This window comes from Hyaena hyaena, unplaced genomic scaffold (genome assembly GCF_003009895.1).
Source record: "Hyaena hyaena isolate Hyena2069 unplaced genomic scaffold, ASM300989v1 scaffold_172, whole genome shotgun sequence".
Lineage (NCBI taxonomy): Eukaryota > Metazoa > Chordata > Mammalia > Carnivora > Hyaenidae > Hyaena > Hyaena hyaena.
Genome location: NW_024080804.1, coordinates 989,988 through 998,104, shown reverse-complemented (window position 1 = coordinate 998,104; position 8,117 = coordinate 989,988).

Sequence of the window (8,117 nt, the reverse complement as noted above, 5' to 3'; positions counted from 1 at the left end):
AGAGGAAAATAAAAGAAGAAATTCTGTCTCTGAAAACAGTTTGTAACTCCAGTTCTGCCACTCACTGGTTGGAGGTCTTAAGCTCTTGAGAGTCTCCTCGTCTTTTCATTTGTAAAAAGCAGGTATTTCTAGGTTCTTTCTAAGCCTTTCCATCTAGGACTATAAGATACACTTGATTCCAAGAACCAGTAATACTAAGCTATATCATAAGTTTTGTGTGGTTCTTGGAAGCAACAAGGTATTTCTTTTTGTTTTCTTAGTTACCAAATTTGGTTTCATAGACTATTGAGTGATAATATATGTCTTTCATTAGTAGTTTTATATTTTCTAGAATTAATTGCAATGCTGTACATTTTATTATTAGTCACTGAATTAAAATGAATCATTGTGTAAACACAGTAGTGTTCAGAAACTTTAACAAAATAATTATATAAATCTTGATACAACAATAATCCCCCAGTGCCTTAAATGGGTTCATACTTGCAGGCCTCAAGACTTCCTGACAGAAAATAGGGAATATGGGGACGCCTGGGTGGCTCAGTTGGTTAAGCGTCCAACTATGGCTCAGGTCATGATCTCAGGTTCCTGGGTTCGAGCCCCGTATCGGGCTCTGTGCTGACAGCTAGCTCAGAGTCTGGAGCCTGTCTTTGGATTCTGTGTCTCCCTCTCTCTCTGACCCTCCCCTGCTCATGCTGTCTCTCCCTCTATCTCTCTCTCAAAAATAAGTAAAACATTAAAAAAATTTTTTTTGATAAAAGAAAAAAAGAAGATAGGGAAGATGAAAGGCACAGAAAGATGAAGTGAAACATCACACACATAATTTCAGAAGTGGAAAACATTTTCGAGGTAATATAATCCAGTGACCGGAATGCTTAAATATGCAATCTAGTGACATGCAGAAATGGATTAAAATAAAACTCTCCCCAACCAGCCATTCCCAGCACCCCCCGCATCTCCAAAAGAGACTCACTAATTTTAAAGACTGGCCATCTGTATTTTTATCAAATTCCTTGAGTGATAGTGAAGCACAGGCAGGTTTGGAAACCATTGATAGAATCCAACTGCATTATTTAATAAATGAGAAAACTAAATTCAAGTAGTTAAACAACAAAAACAAAACCAATTACGCAGGTCTCCTTTCCCAAAAGTCTAGGGTTCTTTTTATTAACTTATCAATATCCATCTTAATTATGTAAAAACAGTATGCTCAACATTAAATTAAGAACTAGTAGTAATTCTTCAGATCCAGGAAAAAAAACTACCCAAGGAAGAGCAAGAAAATGAGGATTAATTAGAGGAAAACAACTGCATGGAATGAGGTAAGGCACATAGAGCAATCCAGACCTAATAAGAAAGAGAGGGGGAATTGGAGGGAAAGAAGGAGACAGAAAAGGCTGGGATGCTATCCCAGAGTAGTATCCTGAATTGAACTAAAAATGAAAAGCACTTAAGTTCTTTACTTCCAGAAAAAAATGGACAGAGCTAGAATAAATAAGAATGACTTCATATATGCTATTTTTGTGTTATACTTTCTGATTTAGCAAGATACTCAATGAAAGGATAGATTGCAAAAAGAGACCTAAAAACTGTGGTGGAGGATCTCCATTAAAAAATAAGCCAATACTCAGGTCACTGGGAACACAGGAAGAGCTTCCCTTGAGGGTCTATCATTTTTAGGCAATTAACTTTAAGCAGGGTCCATCCAAAGATTTAAGGTACTGATGGGATGATTTAATCATCCCTGATCCTCATCATCATCAAGTATATATTACATACCCACAATGCCAGGTTCTAAAGATAAAAGGGACAAAAACCTTTCTTCCTATTTAGCTGGGAAGGTTGAAAAGCATAGAATCAAGCCTAAGAGATTTAGAAGCAGTGGTATGCTGGTAAATGTTTAAGAACCATGGGAAAGCTCTGACTTAGTCAATTCCATGGTGTAAATATTCCCATGACAGTCAGTTTCTTGCTACCAGGATGACATCAACCAGAGGGAAAAAAATACCTATAAATTTAACAACGGGTTCTTATGAGCTGGGATGAGCTGGCCTCAGCCCACCACCATTTAAAGACCATAAGACCAATGCTTCTATTCTCCTCACATCACATTCAGATTTTTAAACAAAGAAAAAACAAAGAGATAAAGTAATTTGTCAAAGGCCACATAACTAGGTTATGACAAAAATAAGAATAGAACTCACTTCCTTCTTACTCACCTTGTAAGTTCAAATATGGTATTTTATGCCATTTGAATTTAGAGATTGAGAAATCAGGTTCTGAAGTCCACAGACCTAGGCTCAAATCCCAGATTCAACTTATAAATGAAGACTGTGACCTTGGAAATTTAATGAATTTGTCTGAGCCTTATTTTTTTTTATCTGTAAATTGAGAGTGATTACACTACCTACATCTAACTAGACTGTAGTGAAGATTAAGTAAGATAAAATGTGTAAATTGCTTGCCAAAGAGCCTGGCGTAGAATACAAATTCAATATGCGTTGGCTATTATTATTACGGCATTTCATATCTGCCAGGCAGCACTGGCTCACAGACTGTTATGGTCTTTCACAGGATAACTATAGAATGTGACAGTAAGTGTTTAGAAACTCCTTTAGCAATTTGACATTGGCACAACATCCAAGCATGGGACCAGTGAACTCCTTTTGATAAACAAGGTATAAACAAGTTCGGATGCTGTCGAACTCAAGCAGCGCGCAGCATGGGGTACAAAATGCATGCTAGTTAAGCACAAATGACTGCTTAAACACATGATATTTTAGGTTAGTTTATCACCTGGAGCCCACAAATGAATACAAATCTGATAAAATATAGGTATTTGTTTATCTTAAAAATGTATTATTTTTATAATCATTATGATTTTAGGTCAAGCTTATACTTTAGTAAGGTAAATTAGGAAAATGATATTATCTTATTTTCAACTCTACTTTATATGTATTGAGATAAGCCTCACTGAACTTCTGTCAAGAATAGACATTCATTTTTCTGAATGCAGCAGTGCTAGTAAATCAAATGACAATGATGAAAGTTATTACTAATAAATGAGGACCAAAAGAACTTGTATTAATTCTCTTAGGAATATGGTACCTTGGGGGCGCCTGGGTGGCTTAGTCGGTTAAGCGTCCGACTTTCGCTTGGGTCATGATCTAACGGTTCGTGGGTTCGAGCCCCGCGTCGGGCTCTGTGCTAACTGCTAGCTCAGAGCCTGGAGCCTGTTTCAGAGTTTGTCACTCCCTCTCATTCTGACCCTCCCCTGCTCACGCTGTCTCTCTCTCTGTCTCCTAGAAATAAATAAAAAAACATTAAAAAAAAAAGGAATATGGTACCTTGTATATTGACCCTGGTTACTAACATAACAGTGTGGTATTTGTGGAGATGTACTGACTAATCAAACTTAAAATGGATCTTATGTATAAATCATAACTAAATAAGTTCAAAACCAAAGAATTCTTTTAAAAAAAGAGCAATGAGTTAAAAAGCTAACAGGGGCATATGCTCACTATCCCATATATAAATATTAGTAATTCTCAGCCCTTTTTTAGGCAGCGCTTTAGGTTACTAACACTAAACAATCACAGACAAAAATGTTTGCTTGGAAATGCAATCTAAGGCAAAGAATGTAGCTAGCTCAAATTCCACTTTTCAAGGTTTTTAAATAGCCCAACATAACTAGGCACTAGCTAATGACACAGAAAACCAACTCATACAGCAAATAAAGCCAGTTGAGTCATTTTCAATGTTAATATAACTATTTTTAAACTATGTTTGTAATTTTTTCCAGCTTCAGTGTTGATAAACATAACTAGTTCTGAACTGTATAATATCCTAAGTTGTCAACCTTGTCAACATATGTGATTTGGAATTTAAATTTTGTATAAATGTGTTCAGATGGCATAGCTCCAATGACAGGAAATGTTTTTAGAATAGCTAATCAGATTAAGGAGTTTGAGTCAAAACATAAATCATCACACTACCTCCTTCAATGACAAAGTCCTGTTATTAAAAAAAAAAGTTAACAGAATTAAACCATGTGCTTAATAACATAGCAAAATGGTATAATAAGAACTAATTCACTTAAATCTTATACAATATTTTATGTAATGATATAAAAATTTATAATAAAAATACTTGTATGTGTAAGTAGAGTGCTTATCAACTGAAAAGAGTGTGTAGAGAATGTTTGAACTCAAAAATGAACTTCTTGTGCTGCTATAACATACAGAAGCAGACTGATCCCAATCTTTTAAGGCTATAAATTGAATGAACAGAATTGCCTATTCGTCTAATATTTTTGGCATTTTAATTCTCTTAATATTTCTATTGAAAGGAGTATAACTTCTTGAAGGAAGATAAGAACAAAAGAAAAAAATAATTTTAAAAGCTTGTAAGTACATACTATGACATTCTATAATTTATCATTATCAAAAAAAAGTGGTCTTGATATACCAAACACCTTCCCAATTTGATAAAATTTATAAATTTTAGTTTCCATTAAAGGGAGATCTATTCATAGACATTCATTTATTTGGGATCTATTAGTTTCATTGATTTATCAGTAATTTTAAATTATAAAATTTTTAGAATTTGTTAAACTGATAAAAAACTGAAGATTAATTTAAAAAATATGGGATTACTTGCTTAATTTTGATTCAAATTTTTAAAATTAGTATCTTGACCTTGATGAGCTTGTTTTAAAATCTCTTCTTACATAGTCATCAAATACTTCTGTGAGACTGGTTTCTATACTAGAGTATTGTTAAAACAGACCACAGGCACAGTTTAGATATACATTAACTCCTACAATTAGCATTATCATCAATCTAACTAAGATTAAATAAATTTAACAAGCTAAAAGCAAGTCACATTGAATTTCAATGAGTTTGTCACATTGAAAATGTTAACTTTTGACATAAATGGTATTCTTTTTTTTAAGTTTTTAAAAATGTTTATTTATTTTTGAGAGAGAGACAAAGTGTGAGTGGGTGAGGGACAGAGAGAGAGGGAGATACAGAATCTGAAGCAGGCTCCAGGCTCTGAGCTGTCAGCACCAAGCCCAACATGGGGCTTGAACTCATGAACTGTGAGAACATGAGCTGAGCTGGAGTCAGACGCTTAACCAACTGAGACACCCAGGTGCCCCATATTTTTTTTAAAAGTTTATTTATTTTGAGAGAGAGAGAGAGCGAGCTAGCACATGCACAGGAGGCAGGGGTAGAGAGAGGGAGAGAAAGAATCCCAAAGCAGACTCTGTGCTGGCAGCGCAGAGCCTGACATGGGGTTCAGTCTCACAAATTATGACCTCATGACCTGAGCCAAAATTAAGAGTTGGGCACTTACACAACTGAGCCACCCAGGTGCCCCATGCATGTTATTCTTTTAAAGTCGGCATACAGATATTTAATACAAGGAAGCACTATTTCACTTACAAATTCTGTGTAGTTATAATGGAGAAAAATTAAAACTCATAATAGAAATTCTGTGTCAGCTGTTCTTAAATTTGTTGTCTCTTTACATCTGAAAAAATATTGTACAACACTTTAAGAACCACTGTTCTATATTAATCATGTAGACTTTTTATTTTGTATGCTTTTTAAAATTTATTTTTCTGATTATTTGTTTTTACTGCAGTTTACAAATGTATCATTCTGCAAAGGATTGGAAATTTTTTAAAAATCTGAATCTATCACCACAGATAGTTTGAGGAGAACTGCCCTAATTCAACTGTATATGACTAAGTCAGATATTTCTATTTTAATACTGAATAATTCATCAGCCACTTCATTTGACAGATAAAAGTTTATTAGTATTATACTGAAGTACTACATGAAAGCCGTGATGACTGAATAGCTCATTAAAAACCAGGTATGTGAAGAAAATCATGTTAATGTTCTTAACTTTTTATTCTGCTTCAGAATACCAAAGTTAAAAAGTTTAGTCCCTTTAAGAGGAGAAATATGTTTTTTTAATAGCTAAAAGAATGACAACAAGCTTCATGTCCATCAACAATTAAATATGACATCCTTATGACAAAATACTACAGAGTCATGAAGAATAAAGTAGTTCAATGTGTGCTAATACACAACTATCTCCAAAATATATTAAAAACTGCAGCAGCAAGTAACAGAAGAATATGCGCTATAATCCCATTTACATAAGTAAAAACTGGGGGATGTGTAAATATAGCTCTATGCTTATGGCAGAGATCTTTCTGGAAGGTATTCACAAGAACCTGGAAAAACTGGTTTACTTCTAAAAGACTTGGGGATTAGGCTTTAGAATGGGAATTCTAAATTCTAATTCTATTATGTGTTCATTTGTTCTATATATTTAGCATGTACATTTGATTTTTTAAAAGCTAATTAACTTTATAAAGTAAACTGTCTAACTTAAAAAAAAACAAAACAGAAGTCGGGGTGCCTGGGTGGGTCAGTCGGTTAAACATCTGACTTCAGCTCAGGTCATGATCTGATGGTTGGTGGATTCGAGCCCCGCATCGGGGTCTGTGCTGACAGCCAGCTCAGAGCCTGGAGCCTCTTTCAGATTCTGTGTCTCCCTCTCTCTCTGACCCTCCCCTGCTCACGCTGTCTCTCCCTCTCAGAAATAAATTAAAAGCCATTAAAAAAAATAAAACAGAAGTCAAATTAGAAGTTGAGAGAGAATGCTGCTAAACTAAGGGTCCATTAATGGAAGTACAAGCATCTATTCAAGATCTTTTGTGTGTCAGACACTTTTGGATAACTGTACTGCATAATGAGATATAACAACTAAAGGTAATGCATAATCCTTGATTCAATCCTGGATTTTAAAAATCATCCTTAAAAACATTGTTAGGACAACCAAAGAAAGGTGCATATGAACAATATATTTGATAAAAGCACTGCAACAATGTTACATTTCTTAAGTATGATAACTGTACTGTGGTTATACGGAAGTGGGTCTTTCTTAGGAGATGAAATATTTAACTCAAGTATTTAGGGGTAAAGTGATATCTAAATTGTCTCAAATAGCTCATTTAAAACCAAAAAATGTTATGTAAATATTATACATATATATGTATAAATGTGTATTAATACATGAGAGAAGAAGAGAAGTAAAACTAATGTGGCAAAAAATGCTAACAATTATTTAATCTGGATAAAGATATATGACTTTTCATTATAGTATCCTTGGAACTTTACAGTAAGCTTGAAATTTTTCTAAATAAAGACTTGGTAAAACAAAAGAGCTTTCCTTCCATCTTTCACAATTCAGTAAAAAAACCCATTATATAGAACTGATTGAGCAATCAGATATCTACCTCATGGGGTGAAAAGGTGTTGGAGGAGATTGAGGTAGCAATGGTCTAGCATAAGGCATGGAGCCCAAAAGAGGTAAGGAGGAAATTGAGTAGAAGAAGGCAGCAGCAGCACTGGGAGATGGGCTATAAACAAGAATGATCAAATAAGTAAATATAAGGAAGATAATGGAAGTCAGTTTTCTGACTATTGGAGAATGGAGTTATAAATATGAAAAGACAGAAAAACAGTGAAACCTCATCTGGATTGGAATCATCAGTATAAACTCATGGTTTTCAAGGTGGACTGATGGGTATACACATAAATATATTCATGTATATATTTCCTATCTCTGTCCACTGAGAAGCCCTGGGAGAAGTGGTATCCCCAAAGCAATGATCACATCTATGGCCCATATCATGGCTTCTAAATATCTCCCTCTGCTAAAAGGAACCAAGATTCTTTGGAGACATCGCTAATTATAGGACTGTAGTAAAAAAAACATAACATAAACCTGTAACATCTTTTCTTTATACCAGAAAAATAAGTAAAGACTCAAAGGATGATAGCAATGTGTCAAAAGAACTCAGAGCAAACTTGAAGGGGGCTCCCAATGGCCAAATCTGAGATAATATGAGCATCTATATAAGTAATGATGGTAATCATTTAAAAATTAGGCATCTATGAGATTATACTTACATAAATAAATCATGAATAAATTAATAGGAAATGAGAAAGCTCTTTCCAACTGATGAATGCAGGATAAAGTCATTAGAAAATCACAATTTTCCAACTATCAGAGTTATAATTAATTTAGCCAAAAGA